Raw genomic sequence first — 25,905 nt, 5'->3', positions numbered from 1 at the left:
GCCAGTATTGGAGTGGCCATCACAAAGCCCAGACCTCAATCAAATTTGTGGGCAGAACTGAAAAAGCATGTGCGAGCAAGGAGGCCAACAAACCTGACTCAGTTACACAAGTTCTGTCTGGAGGAGTGGGCCAAATTTCCAACAACTTATTGTGAGAAGCTTGTGGAAAGCTACCCAAAATGTTTGACCCAAGTTAAACAATTTAAAGACAATGTTACCAAACACTAACAAATTGTATGTAATCTTCTGACTCACTGGGAATGTGATGAAAGAAATAAAAGCTGAAAGAAATAATTCTCTCTACTATTATTCTGACATTTCACATTCTTAAAATAAAGTAGTGATCCTAACTGACCTAATACAGGGAATGTTTTCTACGATTAAATGTCAGAAATTGTGAAAAACTGAGTTTAAATGTATCTGGTTAAGGTGTATGTAAACTTCTGACTTCAACTATATATATATATATATATATATATATATATATATATATATATATATATATATATATATATATATATATACACTATATTGCCAAAAGTATTCGCTCACCTGCCTTTAGATGCATATAAACTTAAGTGATATCCCATTCTTAATCCATAGGGTTTAATATGATGTCGGCCCACCCTTTGCAGCTATAACAGCTTCAGCTCTTCTGGGAAGGCTTTCCACAAGGTTTAGGAGTGTGTTTATGGGAATTTTTGACCATTCTTCCAGAAGCGTATTTGTGAGGTCAGACACTGATGTTGGACGAGAAGGCCTGGCTCGCAGTCTTCGCTCTAATTCATCCCAAAGGTGCTCTATCGGGTTGAGGTCAGGACTCAGGACGCTTTGTGCACTGGTACGCAGTCATGTTGGAACAGGAAGGGGCCATCCCCAAACTGTTCCCACAAAGTTGGGGGCATGGAATTGTCCAAAATCTCTTGGTATGCTGAAGCATTCAGAGTTCCTTTCACTGGAACTAAGGAGCCAAGCCCAGCTCCTGAAAAACAACCCCACACCATAATCCCCCCTCCACCAAACTTCACAGTTGGCACAATGCAGTCAGACAAGTACCGTTCTCCTGGCAACCGCCAAACCCAGACTCGTCCATCAGATTGCCAGATGGAGAAGCGTGAGTCGTCACTCCAGAGAACGCGTCTCCACTGCTCTAGAGTCCAGTGGTGGCCTGCTTTACACCACTGCATCCGACACTTTGCATTGCACTTGGTGATGTATGGCTTGGATGCAGCTGCTCAGCCATGGAAACCCATTCCATGAAGCTCTCTACGCACTGTTCTTGAGCTAATCTGAATGCCACATGAGCTTTGGAGGTCTGTAGCGATTGACTCTGCAGAAAGTTGGCGACCTCTGCGCACTATGCGCCTCAGCATCCGCTGACCCCGCTCTGTCATTTTACGTGGCCTACCACTTCGTGGCTGAGTTGCTGTCATTCCCAATCGCTTCCACTTTGTTATAATACCACTGACAGTTGACTGTGGAATATTTAGTAGCGAGGAAATTTCACGACTGGACTTGTTGCACAGGTGGCATCCTATCACAGTACCACGCTGGAATTCACTGAGCTCCTGAGAGCTGCCCATTCTTTCACAAATGTTTGTAGAAGCAGTCTGCATGCCTAGGTGCTTCATTTTATACACCTGTGGCCATGGAAGTGATGGGAACACCTGAATTCAATTATTTGGATGGGTGAGCGAATACTTTTGGCAATATAGTGTATATATATGTATGTATGTATGTCTATATCGCTTACGTGTTTGCGTCTTTTTAAAGATGTCATTCCATAAGTGTTCCTTGTGCGAGAGACATATCCCACCATCAGATCAGCATGAGAGCTGTATTCTCTGTCTGGGCCGTCAGCTCTCATGGAGACAGACTGCCCTCAATGTGAGGGCATGAGTCTCAAGATGCTGCGCTTGTGAGTCGCCCTCGTTCTGAGGGATGATTCAGCCTCCTGTGCCTTCCCACCCGCCTCTTCTGTGATACCCGAGGGATCACATGTGGAGGCAGGGCGGGGCTGCGAGGTCAAGCAGGATGAATTTGAGGAGGACCTTGTGCCAGCACACGCCCCACGAGCCCCTCAATCTCCATGCAATGCATCTATGTTGATAAATTATGTGTGTGACGAGCTCCAGTACTCCGCAGGAGTGCACAGCCTCGTCCCGTTCAACAGCTCTGATGCTGGAGATGATGACGATGTCATGTCTCTCACTGCATCAGGTGAGTGGTCAGTGGATGATGCTACCGCCCCTCCCCCAGCGAGGGCAAGGAGTGTGTACACGCCACTGACAAGGAGATGCTTTGCTTCCTTTCAAGGGCGGTCGAAGAGCTCGGTATTGAGTGGTCTCCTCCAGAGGAACCTACACAATCTCGCCTTGATGAATGGTTCCTGCAGTCTGGACGCCGTCAAGCGACCGCGTCTCCTAGATTTGCCCCGTTCTTCCCTGAAGTTCATAACGAACTGTTAAAATATAGGCGCACCTTATTCAGCTCGCCCATGCAGCGATTACATCCTCTCCAATGCGGATCACGGGGAAGAAAACGATTATGCCAACTACCCCCCCCGAGAGGCGGTAGCTGCACATCTCTACCCGGTGAGTAGCAGGGCGTGGAACCCACGCACCGTTCATCTTTCTAAGCCATGTCGACTAAAGTCTGCACTGGCTGGAAGCGCATACTCAGCGGCGGGCCAAACTGGTTCAGCACTCCACGCGATGATAGTTCTCCAAGTTTTCCAAGCTAAGCTACTTAAACAAATGGATGAGTAATGCTACGATCCAGAGACGTTCAAAGAGCTCCGCACTGCTACGGACTTAGTGCTGCAAGCCACAAAAGTCACTGCACAGGCCACTGGCAAGTCAATGAGCAACCTGGTGTCTTTGGATCATGACATCTGGCTGACCCTCATGGAAATGCGTCACGCAGGAAAAGCCACTCTAACTGATGCTCCGGTGTCTCCAGCCAGCCTTTTCAGAGGCTCTGTGAATAGAATTTCTGAGCACTACGTCACGACTTAGCAACAGTCACAGGATATGAGACATTTTATGCCAAAACGGAGCAGTACTTCATCACAACCGGCTCGCTCCCACTCTGTCTCAGTCCAGTGCCTGGCTAAAAACCCCACACCAGCTGCCTCAGTGCCACCAAATGTTGCCGCAGAGCCGTGGTAAAGCCACGTAAGCCGTGGCCCAAACCAAGGCAGCCGCCTCAGCACAAGCCCTGCGCCAACAGGAATGCTCACACTTTTCAATAGGTTTTCCCACTTCAAAGCCTCACAATATGTGCAACCGCTTCCCAATGGTGAGCGGTGCATTATATCATGTTATGAACATACCAAATTGCCCTCTGTCCCGTTCAGTGGACACGTGGCGAGCTCTTACTGGCATTATGACTGGGTGCTAAAAAATGATCAAACATGGTTATAAGGTCCAATTATATGATCCAATTTGCACGTCCTCAGGACTGTTTTGCGTCAATAGATCTGAAGGACGCGTACTTCATGTACCAATTGCACCGCGTTACAGGCAGCTTTTTGGATTCGCGTTCGAGGGAACTGCCTATCAATTTAAAGTCCTTCATTTCAGTCTGTCTCTGGCTCCCCGAACGTTCACGAAATGTATCAATGTGGCAATTGCCCCATATAAAAAGAACGGTGTGAATTACCTCAGCTCTTTGTGTGCTATGGAGGACGCACAAAAGGAATGTCTGTCTCCAAGCAAAGACTTTCTCACTGGATCATTGATGCAATTGCCCTGGCTTATGAGTCGCAGGGTGAGAACTGCCCAATTGGTGTAAAAGCACACTCAACTAAAGGCATGGCCTCCTCATGGGCATGGACGAATGGTGTGTCTTTAGAAGACATATGTTCTGCAGCAGGATGGTCTTCTCAAAACACATTTACAAGGTTTTACAACCTAGATGTAACATTTCTCTCTTCACAAGTCCTCTCTGTTTAGAGCACTTGCAATTTCGTTTGCCAAACATATACTTATGCCCCTCCCCTTAAATACGGGCTCCCCACCATTTTACACAACCGCCTGGATTCAGGTCAATGTAATTTACCATAAAGTCACAAGCAATTTCATTATAAATAAACTCCCTTCCTGACTGGGTTCGTGAAGTGGTTAATTCATACTATATGACTATAGTTCATATATTCATTCTGAGTGCTCCCCTCCTGGCCCAACATGAGGGTCATTCACTTGCGACATACTCATGTCGGTTGCAGTCCCGTGGGACTGTGGCGTCATGTTTCCTCTCTGGAAGGTTATGTTGTGTAGTACGGTGTGATGAGACTGTTCCCCATAGCGTCAGCTTAGTAATGCAATGTCAAGTGTACTGAGTTGTAAGTGAACGTCTCGGTTACGTATGTAACCAACGATGTCTGATCGGAGATGAGGGGAACGACACTACAGACTCAGGGTTCTTTGAAGTGTGAGCGATGCGCTCTTGTCCCTCGGTCAGAAAATTCTGAGGAATTGTGTTTGTGCACCTGCTTTTATAGCGGACAGCTTCGCACCTAGAAAGGCGGGGCTCAAACACCATAGCCAATATTAGAATATTGCCGTTATTGTAGAGAGGTTTCAACTAGATCGTGTGGAAGGACTCTCCCCATATGCATTAGCACGCATTGTCTCATTCCCTTTGTCTCAGGGAACCGAGGTTACGTATGTTATGTCGTCCGACGGGGGAGGAGTGGAATGTTGTCAGACCTGGGGGGTAGTCTGACTGTTGGATGTGGAAAATCGTGAGTTTATCAGTAGAAATTGTAAATCGGGAGTACAGCGGGAGGAGGGGTGGAAAAACAGGAGAAACCTGGTCAAATTGGGAGTGTTAGCAGGTATGCAAATTGAATTGATTAAATTGTAGAAGGCACAGTTCAACAGCTCATAATATAGTTGTGAATGCTAAACATCAATGCTAGAATTTTATTTTTGAGTAATATTACACCTATTTTTAGTTTTCTATCAATGTTGCAGTATATAATTTCCCATCTTATACAGTATGTGCAGTGACAACAATAAATTGACCATTTGCAGGTTAATTTACCTGAAAGTTTAAACACTGTGGTTCTGTTAAGGCCTATTCACACCAAGCCTGAATTTTCTGTGCAAATTTTTGTTGTAAACAAGCTTTTGAATAGGAACAATGGATTCCTATAGCGCTAGTCACACTGGGTACAACAAATCATCCACCAACAATCCAAAGGTTGTTTTACAGAGAGCAGTCTGTTTTGTTTCTTCTTCGGACTGTGAAAATAACTGACCAACCAATTAGATAAGTGCTTTTGGTCACGTGTCCCGAGACACTCCAGCTACAAAATCCAGCTTGTTGGAGGCACCAACGCACAAAAAGGTACCTAGCAAACTGCAATTAAACACCTAAAGAAGAACAACTAGGAAACGAGAAAAACATTTGTGGTAAAAATTTAACTCCTGTTTAACTTTGTGGAACTCCCCATGTCCTTTTCTTCTCTCCACTATGAAATTTACCCAGTATCGCCAACTTTTTCTCTTTTTTTTCTTCGCTAAGCAGAACCATAACAAACTTGTCATCGTTGCTGCTGTTGTTCTTGTTGAGGCTGATGAACCATATTTAGTTATCTTTATTGAGCAGTTCGCAAAAAAACTTGCTCGTCTTTTGAACCTATGACTTCTGGCAAACTCATAAGTCGTGTTTTGGCTTTCTTCTTCTCTGTCTCTTGTGATAGAAGAATGTTGCACCAACAGAAATGTGCATAACGCCACCTAGTGTACTGGAGTAAAACTGCTTTTCGTTAAGCGCCATCTATTGTTCAGGAGTGAATTTGCTTTTTGTATAGCTTGAGAAAAAAATTATCTTAGCCTTAGTGTGAAAAGTCTGTTCGCCGGCAGTTCTTCTCGCAACTTAGTTTTGAATTTGGTGTGAATAGGCCTTTTAAAAGCATTGCTCTATTTATTTGAGCAGCCCAATTTGGCAACATGGCCTCCAATGGCATGATTTTGGGGTGGGACTCTCTGTTTGTTTGACCAATTGCAGATGGGGGGAGTGTTTGTGAATCTTGTTTGAAAACAGTCCTTATTTTTGCAAGTCCATTTGGAGATGCTAGTGGCACAGAAACTTCACTTTACCACTTTAAAAGGCTAGATAGTTCACATAATGCCACAATGATTTGATAATTGGTCACTGAGGAAGTGGTTAACAGCATATAAAACACCCATTTGTGGTTCCCCTTATTAAAAAGCAACTTGCATACACATGCAAATCAGTTTCCAAACTTTGGATTGAAGTGAAGCAAAAACATCTAGCTGAGTAGTTTGGGATAAAAAGGTTTGCCTGCATGCGGTACACATAGGGGAACTCGGTCAGGTTTGTCTCTATGCATCAACACCCCCCACCTCCCTGCAGACTAGCATACTGAACCCAGCAATTGAAAGATCCACCACCCTCCTCCGTCTGTCTCTCTCTCAGCCTCCTCCTTTCTGTCTGCTATTCTCCCCCTTTCCCTGGGGTTGAGCCAAACTCCCACTGCAACCTAGCGTTAAACTCCAGCAGAAGCCAGTGAAGGGCAATCGAGTCAGCTTTACTTTGTATCACATTGTTATATTAAGCTAATGAGTGATTTATGTGGTCATTCTAATAAGGTAACCAAATACACATTATGCAACACTGCATCCGCAGGGCAGGTTCATATGTAATTGTAAACTGTTTGTGGTGTACAGTAAAACAGTTTCCTGAAAACAACAGGTGTATGTGAATCATGCTTCTGTGTTTACAAAGATCAAAACCAATGCCAAAGTAGGCTTAGAAAAGTCATTTATAATAACATGGGACTTCTTAAGAGTCAAGCGTGGATTTAGTTTTTGGAATCCTTTCACATGTGGCATGTTGTGAAAAAAACATTTCATGCATCATAATATTTACCTAGGTGGATCTCATGAAACTTGTCCAGAACATGTCTAGGTCACATTTCACCCAGAAATCGAAAGATAAAGAATAAGAAATGGCATTTTGTATAAATAAAATTATTTTTTTATTTTGATCATTTATTTATTTATATTTATGCATTACAGTAATGAGAATGTGTAGACAGTTGTACTTCATTCTTAAAATAACTTCACAATGCCAAACAAATCTTGGTCTTAAAAATATAAATACATTTATTTTCAATATGCAAAATATCATAACTATTTAATATTTCATTTTGTTTCAAATGCATTTTAAAAAGCATCTTCAAAGATGCGCCTTAATGTATCGCGTATCAGATTTGTGCATGGACTCTACGCTCGCGAATCTTACCGTGACAGTCATCTGATGACTGATCGCTATCTGTTTTATAACAATGTATGCTCGGGGTGAGAACGCATTACTGGCTACGCATTCGGCTACCATCGTGACGCAAGGGGAGTTATTAATATCACAAGAACGGGATGTCCTTTCTTCTGCACCGGTCACTTGAGGACAAGTTAAGTGAACAACATTTCTGGAGCGGTGCAGCGCGCGATCTGCCAGGCTGCAATATATATATATATATATTCTTTTTGTTGTTGTTGTTGCAGGAATCACATGCGTTCGGCGTGACTGAGTGTTTAGTGAGAGGACAGACGAAGCACACGCGAGTCTCTCTCGAGACATCTGGGTTAGAGGAAGAGTTGAATGCTGCGCAGCCGATGAGCCTCGCCCACTTTTGAACCCGTTGACTCTCTGCACTCTGATCAAAACAACCACACAAAGAATGTGCACGCAAGGGGGAAGGATTTTGTTTTCAAACTGAGTAGAATACTCCTTAGTGTGTCATTTGTACCTCAGTAAGTGCTTAAAACATAGATATAAATTGAGGGGGCATACAGTGGCAGTCCTTTGTTTTCTAGATGAAATAATGATGCATTCAAGTCCACCTGTTATTGTTTACCTGTTATTTCTATTTGTAATATTTGTTAATATATGTTATTTCTCATTTTTGTGCCACCACATATAAAATGGGAATTGTAGTTTTGTTGCACATGCCAGTCGCCTCATAAACCAGCTAAATGAGTCATAAGCTGTGTCCAAAATCGCGTACTTTCACAGTACTGTATTTGATGAAGGACTTATCTGTACGTTCTTTTAGGTATGCATGTGAGTAGTATGAATAGATTTCGGACATACTTCATCCCGGTACGTGGGCATTGTCACGTGCCCCGAATATATGACGTAAGAACAACAACCATGAAAACTATCCACTCAGGTTTTGTTAAACAAGCACCATTTAAGCACAGGGAACAATTATCTTGGTATATATAGCACTTACAGTTGAGATGAGTCGTCCGACTCACGATTCACGACCGTTCATTACAATTCAGCGTTTAGAACGTGATGTCGCCTCAGCTCCTGAGGGATTATGGGACACTTCAGAATCTCACCAGAAATAGTAGGTCATCCGGGTACTTCTCGCGTACTGCTTCATGAATACTGTGGATTCGGACATACTACTCCATTGGCATACTGTTTTTGGCATACTACTGTATATAGTAGGGAAGTATGGATATTCGGGCGCAGCATTATTCTCTGTAAGTTTTATCGCTAGTAGAATGCGAGACGGAACAGGGAAAAACAAAGTATACCTTAGCCTTTAAGGCCAAAGTATACTTTGGTTTTCCGTAGTGGTGCACCGATCAGGAAATGTGAGGCCGAAACGAGCTCTGATTTTTTAACACTAAGATCGGCCGATACCAATTTTTTTAAAGTGCCCTTTGCCACACTTTTGCAAGTTGTATCGTGCAGTTATATGTTTACGCCCCACACAGTAAAATTATGGGAACACTTTATAAAAAGTTTCCATTTGTTAACATTATTTAACAACATTACTGTAGTTAACATGAGCTAATGAATTTAATGTTATTTACAACATATACTATTAAATTTTTAAAATCAAAAGTTGTATTAGTTAACATTAGTTAATGCACTATGAACTAACATGAACTAACAATGAACAATTGTACTTTTATTAACTAACATTACAATTAATAAAGGCTGTAAAATATATTGTTCATTGTTTGTTCATGCTACCTAATGCATTAATTAATGTTAATGAATGGAACCTTTTTATAAAGTTACCAAAAGTACATTAAAATTACATTAACTGTGAATTGCTAACATTTATTTGTTTTGAAACATTTATGAATAGTTCTGTTGTCAATATCAAAAGGTCATTGTGACATACTGGTAAGCAGTAAAAACCATGAGAGCATCACACACAGCAGAGATACGTCCAAAAATAAGAAAAATATATCCATTACAAGCTCTAAAACTGCTCCAGTGAGAAATCATTAATATCTACGATTTGTTTACTGTCTTTGGCATTTTGCTGTAACACAAATCACTAATTATTTAGCAAATGCGTGAAGACGTGGTGCCGTTAAGGTTAAAATGTAATTAATGTGATTATTGGTAATGTGACCAACATTAGTCTGATTTAAATTGGGATCCTCACAGAATAGCGCGAGTGAGCATATTGAAGGGAGTGAAGCTGAAAGTGCTCATAATTGCTCAAACAGTCTCTATCACTCAACACAACTTTTTGTCTTTTTGTCATGACTCGCATTACATCACGTGTACTCAGATTTGTATTTGCATGTTTATTTGTTGTTTAATTCGTTTTTATACCCGTTTGCAGTCTCTTGATCCTCTCTGTGATCACAAAGCTGGTGAGTCAGAATTACTACTGTAATGACTCTAGAAAATAGGCAACTTAATATTCATACACATGTATTTCTTAGACATTTTTAAAAACAAACCTGCATATTCATCTGAATAGCAGCATGTCTGAAAGTTTACATTTGTGAATACTTAGAATTGCCAACAATTCAAGCCACACTGCCATGCATTAAGGGCTGAGAAAGCGCTCATTCATTAGAGTAGCAGTGTATGTCTGATTCGCTGTGTGCTGCAAAAAAGATCAGCCCTGATTCTAGGCACGATCGACTGATCGCCGATCAAAGACTTAAGACGAAGATCGGCCGATTTAGATCAGTGGCCGATTGATTAGTGCTCCCTTCCGTATGCCTTACAGTGCAGGGCCTGCCCATGGCATAAGCGACATAGGCGGTTGCCTAGGACGCAAAAACGTTAAATGTGCTTTATGTCTCGTTCACGCACCTGCCTGCTCTCTGCGCACACGCTGTATGTCTATGCACATAAAAAATATTGCCAGATTGCCCTGCAGCTAGAAAAATCAAGAATGTAAGTGCACTTTTAAAAATACTTTCCCTAACATTGTGAATTGTTGAACAGAACAACCGTTTCATCACACTCGCGCTTGCCACGCATTGTAATTTTCAATTGAAAATGTTGACTATATCGAGAAAACATAAAATATACTACGTATCATGAAAATTTTAAGTAATATGACTTATAAAAATGGGCCATGATGCACATTTTACAACTGGGTCTAACAGATAATTGTAGTGCAACCTCTGTATGGGACCTGTAAAGCTGGAACTTGCATGTCAGTGGATAAAAAGCCAAAAACGGCAAAAGAGCATTTGTCATTAAAATCTGATCTTCAGGGATGTACCTGGGCACTGCAGGAGTACTGAAAAGTGTGAGGTGTTGCATAAAAATGATTTTTAATAGCATCTGATCATTTCGGATTTTATTTTATGGTCATTATTTAACATATTAATGGTACTATTCATTAAATGTATTACATAAATGTCATTGATGACTTTGCCAAGAAGAAGTCCAGGCGTGTGCAGTTTTGAAACCACAGATCTTTGATTTTTTTTGCACAGAAATTGACTACAAAAGATCTACCCAAACATGGATGGCACTAACCTCATAATGTTGCGCCTTAGTGTGCCGGAAGGTACCTATAGTTTATTGCACTTTTTATTTTTTTAATTAAGTTCCTGTTTAATTCAGCGGTATGTCTCGGGTACAGTGCGCACAATGCAAATTTCGTCATCACAGTACGCCATGGACTAACACTGAGCAGCCAAGTTTTCTAGACACGAGGATAGTCCACGCATACTGCTTAAGATAAAACTTGCATCACGACTTGAGCACTGTACATAAGACATAACGGCATAGAAAAACCAAAGTTGTCATATGCACATTGAGTTGACTGTACTACTGTATCACAAAGCAGTTCTAGTGCGCATGCATCGAATACATCTGTATGGGCTTGTGCGAGATTGTGCGAGAGATGTAACGGTGCATGGAAAAACTAAGTATATTCCAAAAATAGACTGTGGCTGTAACAAACATCGGCGATGGATTTATCATTGCCATTAAACAGATGAGCTATTATTCAGGTATCAAGCTAAAAACATGTTGAGCACAACTCGCTTACAATGCACAAAACTGTGCATCTATAGTTAGAAGCGTTTGTGTGCACATGCTTGTTTTGAGTATAAGAGATTAAACTTGAGTAAACTTGGCAGCCAGCGAACACCATGCATTTCATTGTACAGAAAAGAGCAGTCGTTTTATACTCTGCGAAAATAGTCATACAAGTTTCGAGCAACATGAGGTTGGGTAGGTCACTGAATGTTTTAAGTAAATGATTTGCGGAAAATGTGACCTAACTGGACTGACATAATTTAGATGTGACTGGGTAGTTTCTGCCAAAACGTTTTCAATTTTATTTTAAATACAATAATCATGCAACTTAACTATCAAATTGACAATGTTTTGTTGTCGTTTTTTTGGAATTTGCATTGGTTCAAAATGGTGCTTCAGGACTTTTTGGTATTCCAGAATATGTACAATATTGCCCATCCTTTTACCTCACCATGTGGTGCTAATCACATGTAATCAGTTTAACAGCGGTTTTGTTTACAGATTGTTTATGTCTCGCCAAAGTCCAAGTTTGAATCTAATGAATGTGCTTTGAATGAAGTTCAGTGACTAATGAATTCCGTTCAAGGTCATAATAACAAATACATTACAACCTTAGCATGTTAGAACATGCAATAATACTTATACCTCTTGCACTCTGCACTTTATGCCATAAAATCAATGCATTACGCAACTGAGATAAGGTCAAATATATTGTAATGTGGTAATTTAAGCCACTGGGTCTCAACGAACAGCTGATATCCAACTGTATACCAAATAAAAATATGTTCATTGGAACATGTACATTCTGATGTTAAGTAAAATCTGATTGTGAGGGTTCATGTGTAGCAGCAGACCCACTCGCTAAAACACAGACTTCTCCAGATGCAACGTGTTTGAGCAATAAATTGTCCTCTTTCTCTGGCAGTTTGAGGGCCTCAGTTCAGAGGCATCCTGCTTGTGCATATGCCTCAAGTTAGTTGTAATCACAGCATCGTTTCACATACACAGACTGTACATCTTTTTCATGGACTGGCGTTATTGTATAAAACACCAACATTAGATGTCAAAATAGCTGTGAAATCACAGGCACTGCAAGGTGGCATTCATGTGCTGCCAGCTGCAATTCTCATTTTGGTTTTGTAAGATTTCCAGATAAACAATGTGCATGAAAGTAGAAACGGGATTTCAACATATAGAACACACCCACAACCCTAGCTTCAGATTATATATTTCAAAATATAGATGTTTATTGTGCAGATTTATGGAGCTCAAGTATTAACAACAACAAGCCAGTGGCTATTTTATATTCACATTTAGCCTTTTTTTGTGGTCTGATAAATGGCCCTTAGAACAATACCCTTGAGCTAAATATTCCCAGAGAAAATATCAATGGGGGAAATCTACCTGTAATTGTCGGGATCTCTGGTTGATCTGGTGGTGAGTCATTCTGTTTTGTTGTGCTTCCCGCTTTCCCCACGTGTCTTTTTTTGTTATCCCGCGTGCTCGCAGTTTGGCGGGATCATCATTCTTATCAGTTCCACCTGTCCCTTGTTTCCCTCCCACTTTATAACTCCCTCATGTTTGCTGTCTTGTGCCAGATTGTGTTGTGACTTACCTCATGATAGTTTGGTCTCCTGGCTGTTTGTTCCTGCTGTTTGTTTTTTCTCTTGTTTTCGTGCCAGCTTCCAGTCAATATTCCTCCTCTTTGCCAAACTTCCATATTACAGTAGACTCACACCGCTCATCATCCGGTCCTCCTCTCCCACTCTACACTTCTCTCCATCGGCTGTGTTCTCCGTTCCGGTCCGGCCGTCATCAGTTGAAGAGGTCGGGATCTCCATTCCCCTAAGTCCCGTGTTTCAGCTGCCATCTGCTCTGTGCATCTCAGTGCTGTTTGTTTTGGACTATTATTGTTTGCTGAGATTTCATTAAAGCTCAGTTAACCTTCCGTTGCTCTCTGGGTCCTCTTTTACAGCATCCTAACTTTACAATCTGGCCAGCATGGACCACTCTGAGCAACCGGATCTGATGTTGGCAGTGTCGTAGCAGGGGGCCCTGCTGGGTTGCCATGAGATGCAACTCACCAACCAGGCTTTAGAAGCTATGGCGTATCAACTCGCCAATCTCAAATAGCAGATGCGGCAGCTGCAGAGCATGGCCGATTCTTCTGCTGTGTCCCCTCCATCAGCGCCGCCTCCTCCCACCAGTCCCTCGTCCAGCAGAGATTGGAGCCACGCCTCCCTATGACGGTGATCATTGGGCCTGCAGACCATTTTTGTCTCTGCTCATCGATCATCGTTTCCCACCGATTCCACCAAAATCGGCTATTTCATCACTCACCTCACTGGACGTCCTCGCGAGTGGGGAACAGCAGTGTGGGAGGCCCAGTCAGCATTTTGTGCGAGTTATGAGGAGTTCGCAGCCAATCTGAAGGAGGTCTTTGACCAGTCTCTGCTAGGGAGGGAGGCTACATTTCAGTTGTGTGATCTTCACCAGGGGGAGTGATGGGTGTTGGATTATACCATTGAGTTTCGTACTCTCACCACTGCCGAGGACTGTAATGAGGGGGCGCAGTTGGACCGCTTCCTGCATGGGTTGGCTGAGCACATCCAGGATGAGATTTATGCCTTGGATCTTCCCCCTAACTTTGATGATCTGGTGAGTCTGGCGGTCCGAGTGGACAACCGTTTGACTCTCTACCGTCAATGCCGCTCACCCTGTGTCCCGACATCCAGCTCTTCAGAATCCTCGTCGGATTTACCCAAAGCTGAGCCCATGCAGGTCGGTCGAGTTTTTCTTTCCACTGAGAGGCGGCATCAGATCATGCTGGGGGTCTGCCTGAACTGTGCTTAGCTCACTTTTACAATTCATGTCCGGTAAAAGCCGCCGCTTGCCAGTAGAAGCGGGCTTACTGGTGAGCGCTATGTCAGTTGAGTCTGCCCCTAACCGTCGCACTCTGCTTCCAGCCATGCTCCGCTGGAAGGGAAGCCAACATCACTGCACTGGGGCTGAGGGGAACTTCATTGACTCCTCCCTTGCTGTACAGTGGGGCCTGCCTATCCCCCAAAATGGCCAGTGACCTTAGTGGGAGACCTTTGGAGAGGGTTTCTTAGGTCACAGCCTCGATGAGTCTGCTTACTTTTGGCAACCATGAGGAGGAGATTGAGCTTTACCTAATCAGGTCGCCTTTTACTCCTGTAGTATTGGGGCATCCCTGGTTAGTAAAGCACAATCCTCAAGTTTGTTGGGTGGAGGGTTCCATTTCTTCATGGAGTCCCTACTACCTTGAGCATTGTCTGGAAGCTGCACCCTCTCCTGTCTTGTCCTCTCCTGTGTTTCAGGTCGAACCTGCAGATCTGGGGTTCCGGCCATTTACCACGATCTGGCGAGGGTGTTCAGCATGTCCCAGGCCACATCTCTTCAGCCACATTGCCTATATGATTGTCCTGTGGATCTGCTGCCAGGAACTTCTCTGCCTCGGGCCCATCTTTACTCATTGTCCGGTCCTGAGCAGATGGTCATGAATAAGTACATTGAGGAGTCTCGGTCAGTGGGGCTCATCCACCCTTCCTCATCCCTGGCTGGCGCAGGCTTCTTTGTGGGGAAGAAGGATGGTTCGCTACAACCCTGCATCGATTATCGAGGGTTAAATGACATCACTATTCAGAACAAGTACCCGATACATTTGATGTCTTTAGCTTTGGTGTTGTTGCAGGGGCGACTGTCTTTACAAAGCTGGACCAGCGCAATGTCTACCACCTTGTGCAGATGAGGGAGGGAGATGAATGAAAGATGGCTTTTAACACCCCTACGGGGGATTCTGAGTATACAGTCATGCCTTTTGTGTTGACAAATGCCCCAGCCATCTTCCAGACTTTAATGAAAGATGTGCTGAGGGATATGGTCAATCGGTTTGTATTCGTGGATCTGGATGACATACTGATCTTCTCTCAGTCTCTCCAGGAACATACCCAGCATGTCTGCCAGGAGAACCAGCTGTACATCAAAGCAGAGAAGTGTCAGTTCCACATGCAGTCAGTTCTTGGGGTTTGTAGTCTTCTCTGAGGGGATTTGTGTGGATCCTGGCAAGATAAGGGCCATAGCTGATTGGCCAATCCCAGATTCCCGCAAGGCCCTGCAGAGGTTTCTGGGATTCACCAGTTTTTATAGATGCTTTATTAAGAATTACAGCCAGTTTGCTGCACCTTTGATGGATCGTACCTCCATTAGGAGACCGTTTCAGTGGTCGGTCCTATCCCAAGCAGCTTTTGTCCAACTTAAAGGAATAGTTCACCCAAAAATGAGAATTTGCTGATAATTTACTCACCCTCAGGCCATCCAAGATGTATCTGAGTTTCTTTCTCCATTAAAACAGAGCGTCATTAACCGGACGTCAGGAAGCGTGTCATTGTTTACAAGAGAAACTTGTGCCATTCACAAACCAAAACAGTCCAAAACAATTTAAAAACAATATAAAAAAATCAGTTCCAAATAATAAAAAAACAATGTAAACAATGACACGCTTCCTGACTCCTCCTCCACGTAACGCGTGACCTTACCATCCAGCTTACATCATCCCTCTCATGAGCGTATGTCACAGAGATGTACGGAAGTGAACATTTGTAGTTAAAAAGTATATAAGTATTGTTTTGTTTCTAAAAATAATCAACCGTTTGCGTTCAGAAGACCTTTATTTGTCGACTAGAGTCATGTGGATTATTTTGATGCACCCTAAATATGCATTTTGGACCGTCAAAAAATGGAGGAGGAGGAGGCCTGAAATGAAATCCTAAAAGACTTAAATTCTGTTTTGATGAAGAAAGAAACTCAGATACATCACCATTTCACGGTGGAGGTGGATGCGTCAGAGGTAGGTGTCGGAGTGGTCCTTTCACAGAAGTATACAGACGATACCCAATAAAATGATGGATTGATTCACTTGTACTTTTTTTTTCTCATCGTCTTTCACAGGCAGAGTGGAACTATGACATCGGCAGCCTGGAGCTTTTGGTGGTCAAGCTGGCCTTGGACGAGTGGCACCACTGGTTGGAGGGAGCCAAAGAACCATTTGTGGTCTGGACCGACCTCAAAAATTGAGTACATGCGATCAGCTAAAAGATTAAACTCTCGACAGGCACGTTGGGCACTGTTCTTTATGCGATTCAATTTTACGATCTCATAACGTCCTGGCTCCAATAACATTAAGCCTGACGCGCTCTCTTGTGTTTTTCCTTGACCCAGTAATCTGGGACATTTATCTAGAAATCTGCAGACACATGTTAGAAATGTAGGTGTTATTTTTGACTCTGACCTAAATTTAAACAAATTAATTCTGTAGTCAAAAGCAGTTTCTTTCAGCTCAAGAATATTACAAACTAAAGACATTTCTGTCATTCAAAGACCTGGAGACTGTAGTTCATGCATTTATTTCATCCAGGCTTGATTACTGTAATGCACTCTATCTGGGAATTTCTCAGTCTTCACTGTCATGCCTTCAGTTATTCCAGAACGCTGCTTAACTGAGACTAAAAAGAGGGATAGTATATCTCCAGTGTTGGCCTCTCTCCACTGGCTTCCTGTCAAATACAGAATCCAGTTTAAAATCCTATTGTTTGTCTATAAGGGTCTGTATGGTTTGGCTCCTCGTTATATTGCGGATCACCTCTCTCACCATCACACCTCTAGACCTCTCCGGTCATCAAATATTCTGCAGCTGACTGTGCCTTTTCAATTGCAGCCCCACGACTCTGGAATAATTTAACTCCACATATAAAGTCTTCCCCAAATTTTGATGGTTTTAAATCTCTTCTTAAAACTCATTTGTTTTCTGTAGCTTATGGAAATATGCAGGTTTAGTGGTTCTCTTTTATTGTCATTGTGTCTTTCATGTTGTTTCATGTAATTATTGATTTTGTACAGCACATTGGCCAACTGTCATTGTTTTTAAATGTGCTATATAAATAAAAGTGACTGACTGACCCAAGCACTCGGTCTGTCCCGATGCCATCGTTCCACCCGATCGGGTGGTAGCAGTGGTCTCGTGGGGGATCGAGACCTGGGTCAAGAGAGCGCTTAGGATGGTACCCACCCAGAGGGGATGCCCGGAGGGTCTTTTGTTTGTTCCTGTGTCGGTCAGATCACCTGTCCTCCAGTGTTGCCATGCGTCCAGTCATCCAGGAGTCAGATGCACATTGGCGCTGCTGCGTCAGAGGTTCTGGTGGCCAACAATGATGAGGGATGTCTGTCGGTTTATGTTGGCCTGCCCAGTTTGTGCTCAAAACAAATCCTCCAATTGCCCACCTGCTGGCCTCCTCCACCCCCTCCCTATCCCTTCCCATCCCTGGTCCCATATAGCCCTTGATTTTGTCATCGGTCTCCCCCCTTCCCTGGGAAATACTGTGGTGTTAATGGTGGTGGACCATTTCTCCAAGGCTGCTCACTTTATCCCCCTCCCCAAGCTCCCCTCGGCCCGGGAGACAGCGGTCACTGTTGTGGACCACGTCTTCCACATCCATGGCCTCCCGGTGGATGTGGTTTCCAACAGGGATCTGCAGTTTGTCTCCCACTTCTGGAGAGAGTTTTGCTGGCAGCTAGGTTCCTCCATTATTCTGTCCTATGGTTTCCATCTGCAGACTAACGGCCAGACCAAGTGGGCGAAGCAGGACTTTGAACAGATTCTCTGTTGTATGGCCTCCCAGAACCTTGCATCCTGAACCATCTCTCCTGAGTTGAGTATGCTCACAACCCCTGGTGGTGTCATTTATGAGGACATCACCTTTTCAGTTGAGTCTTGGTTACCAACCTCCTTTGTTTTCTTCCCAGGAGCTGGACGCCTTCTCGGCTCTGGCGTTTGTTAGACATTGTCGTCAGACCTTGGCTCAGGCTCGGGGTGCTGTACTCCAGGCTAGGGACCGCACCAAGGCCCACGCTGTTTTGTGCTGCTCAGCCCCACCGGTCAACATCTCGGGCCAGAAGATCTGGCTGTCTATCAAGGACCTCCCGCTCAAGACATCGACCCATAAACTTTTCCCCTCGGTTTGTGGGCCCTTTTCTCATCACCAAAGTGTTGAGTCCGGTGGCGGTGCGGCTCAAACTCCCTCCCTCCTTGTGTAGAGTCCATCCAGTCTTACACATTTCCCACATTAAGCCCAATGTGCGTCCCTCCCATAACCCTCCTAATTCCCCTGTCCCTCCTCCTCCCTTCGTGTTTGATGGGGCTCCTATTTACATTGTCCGGTGGCTGCTGGATGTCAGGCAGAGGGGGTGGGGCTTCCACTACCTGGTCGACTGGAGAGGCTATGGTCCCGAGGAGAGATGTTGGGTCCCTGCTCGGGACATCCTGGATCCATCCCTCATAGACAATTTCCACTGTCGTCACAGGTCGGTCCCATCTGCAGCACCAGGAGGCACTCCTGAAGGGGGAGGTAATGTTGGGAACTCTGGTTGATCTGGTGGTGAGTCATTCTGTTTTGTCATGCTTCCCGCTTCTTGCTTTCCCCATGTGTCTGTTTGTTTGTTATCCCACATATGCTGTGTTACATGGATTATTGCATCAATCTCAAAGCACTGCTTATCAAAAACAACCAAAACAACAAACAATTGCACGAGGGATTCACATTGATCTCAGACCATCGGCGCTCAGGAACAACCAACAACAACAAACAATTGCGGTAAGTCATGGCATCCACTCATGTTATTGCTTCCTGCATTACATGCCACATGTTTACTATAGCTTCTTCAGTCAGCAGTGAGGGATTTACACGTGATAAATGTAAGGAATTAGTCAGGCTGATGGAGAAGATTAATGAGTTAGAGACATGCATCCAAACACTAGTGGAGGTCAGTGAGAAAGAGAAGCCGGTAGATACTGTTTCAGATGTAGGTAGAACAGAGAGCAACACACAAACTTTGGTTACGGCTGTAGAGCCCCTGCAGCAGGGCATTTGGGTGACATCACGGCAGCATACTCCCTCAGCAAAGCGACACCACTCTCCCATTCCTGTTAGGGTTTCCAATCGATTCTCCCCACTCAGTAATGCACCCACTGAGAATCATGTTGAGAAAACCTTGGTTATAGGAGATTCTATTGTTAGGAACATGGAAATAGAGACTCCAGCCACTATTGTTAAATGCATTTTGGGGGCTCGGGCATCTGACATCAGATCAAATTTACAAGTGCTGGCTAATGCTAAACGTAAATTTTCTAAATTTGTTATTCATGTCGGCACTAACGTTGTCCGGCTTCGCCAGTCGGAGATTACTAGAGATAATGTTAAAGAGGTGTGTGAACTTGCAAAAATGATGTCAGACACTGTAATATGCTCTGGCCCCCTCCCTACTTGTCGTGGTTACGAGGTTTATAGTAGATTAGGGTCACTGTATGGCTGGATGTCTGAGTGGTGTCTGGAGAATAGAATATGATTTATAGACAAGTGGAAGAGTTTTTGGGGTAGACCTGACCTGCTAAAGAGAGATGGACTCCATCCCTCCAGGGAAGATGCCACTCTCCTCTCTAGTAATTTGGCTCATAAACTTAATAGTGATAGTATTTGACTAACTGGGGCCCAGGTCAGGAAGTAGACAAACAGGCTAATCCGAATGTCTGCTAGCTGCCTTGATGTCACACAGGTCACATAAACTACAACACATAGAGACAGTATCACCTAGATATCATATATAGACTATGTCTGTTCCCTGAACAACCAAACACAAAACTCATACTAAATTATTTAGAAAAAATTTGATTATGAAAAATTTCTGTCAGGATTTAGGCCCCACAATAGTACAGAGACTGCACTTATCAGAGTTACAAATTACTTGCTCATATCATCTGATCGCAGCTGCATTTCTCTTCTACTGCTTTTATATCTTAGTGCTGCCTTCATCATAAATCACAACATTCTCTTGAATAGGCTTGAGAATTATGTTTGTTGTGGACTTGCATTAGAATGGTTTAGGTCCTATTTAGCAGACCGCTACCACTTTGTCTATGTAAACAAGGAATTGTCAAATCAAACAAAAGTTAAGTATGGAGTGCCACAGGGATCAGTTTCAGGGCCTCTGCTTTTCTCCTTTATATATACTTCCCATGGGAGATATCAGGAATCGTGGAATAAGTTACCACTGTTATGCCGACGATACCTAACTTTATATTTCTTCGAATCCTGATGAAATTTCACAATTCTCCAAATTAGCAGAGTGTATCAATGAAATCAAAGATTGGATGGCCAGAATATTTCTTCTACTCAATTCTGACAAAACTGAGGTAGTAATTATTGGACCAAAAACCTCTAAAAAAATAAGCAGTCAAATATTTGACTCTTGATGGATGTACTGTTACATCATCATCTACAGTGAAGAACTTAGGTGTTATATTTGATACCAATCTGTCCTTTGAAAATAACATTTCCAATGTTTGTTGAACAGCATTCTTCCACCTCATTAATGTTGCTAAGTTACGACACATGCTCTCTGTTGCCGATGCCGAAAAACGAATTCATGCATTCATGACCTCAAGACTAGATTATTATAATGCATTACTGGTCAATGTCCAGCAAGTTCAATAAATACATTTCAATTGGTTCAAAATGCAGCAGCCAGAGTGCTGACTAGAACTAACAAATGTTTACTCATTTTAAACCATGACTTGCACTGCACATAAATAAGTAATATCAGCGTTATATTCATGCTGTTAGTCAGAGGGGAACTGGCCCCCACAGTGTGCCTGGTTTCTCCCAAGGTTATTTTTCTCCATTAACCAAGATCTTATGGAGTTTTGTGTTCCTTACCACAGTCGCCTTCGGCTTGCTCACTGGGGTTCTAAGTACAATTATCATTTAATTATTTATTTTTAAACACAATTTACAATTACACAATGATGACACTTAAGACTTTCTAGATATAACAGTTTCATTTTCTGTTAATGCATGATTTTCTGTAAAGCTTTGAAACTGTGTTTTGTGGAAAGCGTTATACAAATAAAAATGACTTGACTTGCAATTTGGCAGGCGCATCATTCTTATCAGTTCCACCTGTCCCTTGTTTCCCTTCCCCTTTATAACTCCCTCGTGTTTGCTGTGTTGTGCCAGATTGTGTTTTGACTGACCTCATGGTAGTTTGGACTCCTGTTGGTCTGTTTGTTCCTGCTGTTTGTCTTCTTTCTTTAGTTTTCAGGTGCCAGATTCCAGTCAATACTCTTCATCTTTGCCAAACTTCCATATTCCAGCAGACTAACACCGCTCATCATCCGGTCCTCCTCTCCCGCTCTTCAGCTCTCTCCATCAGCTGTGTTCTCCATTCCGGTCTGGCCGTCATCAGCTGAAGAAACCGGGATCTCCATTCCCCTCAGTCCCGTGTTTCAGCTGCCATCTGCTCTGTGCATCTCAGTGCTCTTTCTTTTGGACTATTATTGTTTACCGAGATTTCATTAAAGCTCAGTTAACCTTCCATTGCTCTCTGGGTCCTAACAGTAATGATGCTGTATAGCAATGGTTTGTTTTTCTGATACAATGTTAATAAAGTGAATATTCAACTAAATTTTTACATTTCAGAAGAAAATGTGAATGGTGCTTGTCCATATCGTTGCCCTGACACTAGGGTGTTGTGGATGGTTGCCACAGCATTGCTGTATGGTTGCTAAGTTGGTTTCATGATGGTTGCCAAGTTATTAACTCATTGGAATACAGTATAGTTGCTAGGGTGTTCTGGGTGGTTGCTAGGAGGGATGTGCAAAACTACCAATTTTCATAATTGACGAGTCGGTCGGTTGTTTGAATGACCAGTGTGCTAGTCGGTGTTAAGGATAATAATCTATAACATGTGCTTCACCATGAATACCAACTTCTGCCATCAGGAAGGAGGTTTAGGATGCCAAGACATAGGCTTAAGAAATTCAAGTGCTCCTTTCTTTCGATGTCCACTGGACTACTCAGTTAGAGGGGTTTTCATTTGTAATAATGAGATGTTGTATCAGAAATAATGTGACGTGACTTGTAATAATGGGTGATGACGTGATGTCGTACTAATGTAATGTACTCATCTCTTTGTTTAGCTGTTGTATTTTTTTTATTTTGTTTTGGGATGGTGGTGATTGCTTAATCTGATGCAAAGCAAATTTCAGAGAAATCGGACAATAAAGTATTATTATCATAATTAGGCTCCGTTATGCTCATGTGATCCTGATCAGGCACGTTTCAGAGGAATATACGAACGCTAAGCAGAAGCATTACACTTCAACATGGTAACTAATGGATATTCACCAAAAAAATAGGCTGAATATCTAACATCTTATTGTACAAGGGTGATCCTCGCTGCACATTCAAAAGCGCAGAACTGCAAGATTATGATGTGGATACACATCTAGTTCATGACATCCAGCAGTTTAAACCTTTTTTACTGCAACTATTTATCTAAACAGTGTCAGACAGAATCAGCAAAAGACTTTAATCCCTCCACAGCACCTCATAAATATGGGAACATTACTCACAGCAGAGGATTTATCGTCCATTAGTGATCGTCTTGTAATGTATTGTTGATGTGTCGCTTTGATGGCTGAAACAGCAGCGGTGCATAAATGGACTAAACTTAAAGTATTAAAGAAACAAAACTTCTTGTATAAGGTTTTAAGGTGCTGACTATAATTCACTTTTAAGCACAAAAAGCTAAAATCACCTAAAAACACTCTACAAGAAGTTAAATTAAATTGAGAATTGTGTCTCGTATTAAAACCACTACATCTGCAAATAATAATGTGAATAGTCAACCACACTAATTGACAAGTCAGTTGTTGGATGAACAGTCAATTAGTCGACCACCGTGGCTCAACCCTAGTTACTAGGACATTGCTAGATGGTTGCTAAGGATGGTTGCAAGGTGGTTGCTTTACTGGCCCATGTCAAAAGAATTCTGGTCCCTAGATATGGTCCCTCCTTTTTTCACCTGTTCTGTCATAAAAAAATAAAAAATAAAAAAAAATAATAATAAATCTGGTTTCTTAGAAAAGTAATATTACACATTTTCTCAACAAACTGCACAATTTGAGGTATTCATGTCTGTAGTATAAACAGTGCGGAATTAGTTATGAGCTGATGTTTCTGGTTTGGACGGAGACTATTTAGCAGAGACGGGAGAAATTGGAATGCCCAACCAAGGAGCACTAAGCGCCCAACAGTCAACGGATGTAGAAAGGAAGTCCCGCCTTACAGGTAAAAGAGCCAATCACTTTTTAGATACAGACTTCGCCTGTCCATCAACTCTAGAACGTGCATGCGCATTAGCTATACAGGTCAGGAAAATTGCATTTTTTAAGCGTAATATGAGGTAAAGAAGCACAATTTATTATACCAGTTTTGACAGATTTTAAGGCTGATTTGAAATATGCTCTTTAAATTGTAATCTTGACCAACTGTTTTTGAGATTTCAGTGTTCCCCCATTCGAGTAGATAGGAGCTGCATTGTCATGACTGGAAATAGTCTCCCGGGAGCATTCCAAATATGGCTGACATTGGATCAAATCTCTAAACCAGAGTGCCATGAGTAATATCAATAGTGATGCTTGCCTTAACAATTTATTCTAACAAATATTGATCTAAAACTTTGGAGGTCAATTTAATATAATTTAATTGTCTTAACACTAATTGTTCGATAGAGGTGTTTGCCTAATGGGGGTTTGGTTTTTGTCTTTAATTCAAACTGGTGACCTCTCTGTACTTCAAAAAGCTTGTTCTAATTTAATGAGAGCCTTGTTAATCTGTCCTATCATTAGCTGCCTCAGGGCATGACCTAACGCACTGCAGTCTGTTTGGCTTTTTGTATGTGCTTCTTATTGACATCCGCTGTGAGGTGTGGATGTTGGAATATTGATGTACTGTCAAGTTCCATAGGGAATGTATGTTATAATGTGATTATGGATTCTATAATGAGTGCAGCAGTCTGGATCGGGAAGTTTCCATTCATGTTCTTTATATAGAAATACATTTTTTAAACATATATAACCTTTGAAGACTTACCATGAGCTCTGAAAATGTTATGCTCTGAATATGCTTTTGTAGAAGCCAAAAATCAGTGGAATTTCAACTTCACTTTAATATATATATATATATATATATATATAATGTATGTTTATATAATGTATATGTATGTATATATATATGTATATGTATGTATATGTATGTATGTAGCCAATTGGAGGGATTTCATGTGATTTAAGTCTAGTCATAAATTGAACATGGCACCTTTAAGAGTTTTGCAACACCCGCTTTCCGGTACTCTCTCGTGTACAGACGTGAAAACAAACGTTGTGCAAGAGAGCTCCTGGTTTTGTTCAATGGTTAATAACTTTTTGGGTAAATAACAAATTTTACACAAGATGCTTATAAATTGCATTAAATGTGTATGTGTTCAGAAGAGTTGTATGTTAAGATTGAGTGTTTGTTATGGATCATTTTTGAAGGATGCATATGGATTGCCTGTTTGGAGTTTGACCATGTTTTCTGCACACATGTAGAATTGGGTATGCAAATTTAGTATTAATCATATCTCATTTAATTATTTATATCCCAGAGTGTTTTCCAGTTTAATGAATAAGTGTAATATGCGTTATATGAAAACAGGTGTAATGAGAATTCTAGTGTTTTAAACTGTTGTACATGTCCTTAAAGCCTGGTTAAAAATGCATAAAATACTGTGAGTGTTTAAGCATGTGCTAAGTGCTTAAAATTCTTTGAGTGATTTAAGCATGTGTTAAATGTGTAAAATGCTGTGAATGATATAAGCATGTATTAAGGTGATGTATGCTGAAGCGTATGGTGGGCTAATGCCCTGTTTGTATTTTCTTTTGACATTGGCCTCTACAGTATTTCACTCCCATATTTCACTGAACCATATTCCATTTTTGTATTTCATTCCCATATTTTTATTTATTTATTTTTATATACGGCCCCATCGATCGCTGTTTTTTTCCCCTAATTTTTCAACAGCCGTCAGAATAAAAACCCCCAAAATATATTTTTGTATCCTGTGTTGTTTCTTTACAACCCAACAGCTACACATTTAATAGAAGAATTACTGCTGAAGAACTACACTACCCACAATCCTGAAGAGAGATCCACCAATCACAGAAGTTGCTGTTATCATGGAAATCCACTCCCATATGTATGTGTTCCTGAATTTTGAAATAAATTTACATTTATTGTTTTAAAACTTAAAGGAATATTCCAGGTTCTATACAAGTTAAGCTCAATCGACAGCATTTGTGGCGTAATGTTGATTACTGCAAAAAATACTTTAGACGTCCCTCCTTTTCTTAAAAAAGAAGCAAAAATCTAGGTTACAGTGAGGCACTTACAATGGAAGTGAATGAGGCAAATTTTTGGAGGGTTTAAAAGTGGAAATATGACACTTATAATTTTATAAAAGCACTTACATTATTTCTTTTGTTGAAACTCATGTATTATTTGAGCTGTGAAGTTGTTTAAATCATAGTTTACTCGGATAACAGGGTTAATAGTATTATGTCATCATGGCAACAAAGTTGTAAAATTGGATATTACTTTACAAAAAATGTTTATGAGAAATTTCTGGTGAAGACTACACTATCCATGAATC

The 25,905-nt window shown here is 41.9% G+C and overlaps 2 long non-coding RNA genes across 2 annotated transcripts in view; one reads left to right on the top strand and one right to left on the bottom strand.

Moving 5' to 3' along the window:
- The window catches only part of LOC127437440 (uncharacterized), a 45,262-nt gene that overhangs the window by 9,430 nt on the left and 9,927 nt on the right, over nucleotides 1–25,905 (bottom strand). The window lies entirely within an intron of this gene.
- On the top strand, nucleotides 7,073–25,291 carry LOC127437438 (uncharacterized). Its single transcript, XR_007896558.1, has 3 exons — nucleotides 7,073–7,444; nucleotides 7,539–7,787; nucleotides 16,273–25,291. It is a non-coding gene; the product is annotated as an uncharacterized LOC127437438 (long non-coding RNA).

The sequence above is a fragment of the Myxocyprinus asiaticus genome, chromosome 48, assembly GCF_019703515.2.
Source record: "Myxocyprinus asiaticus isolate MX2 ecotype Aquarium Trade chromosome 48, UBuf_Myxa_2, whole genome shotgun sequence".
Taxonomy (NCBI): domain Eukaryota; kingdom Metazoa; phylum Chordata; class Actinopteri; order Cypriniformes; family Catostomidae; genus Myxocyprinus; species Myxocyprinus asiaticus.
This window is presented reverse-complemented; position numbering and strand designations above follow the sequence as displayed.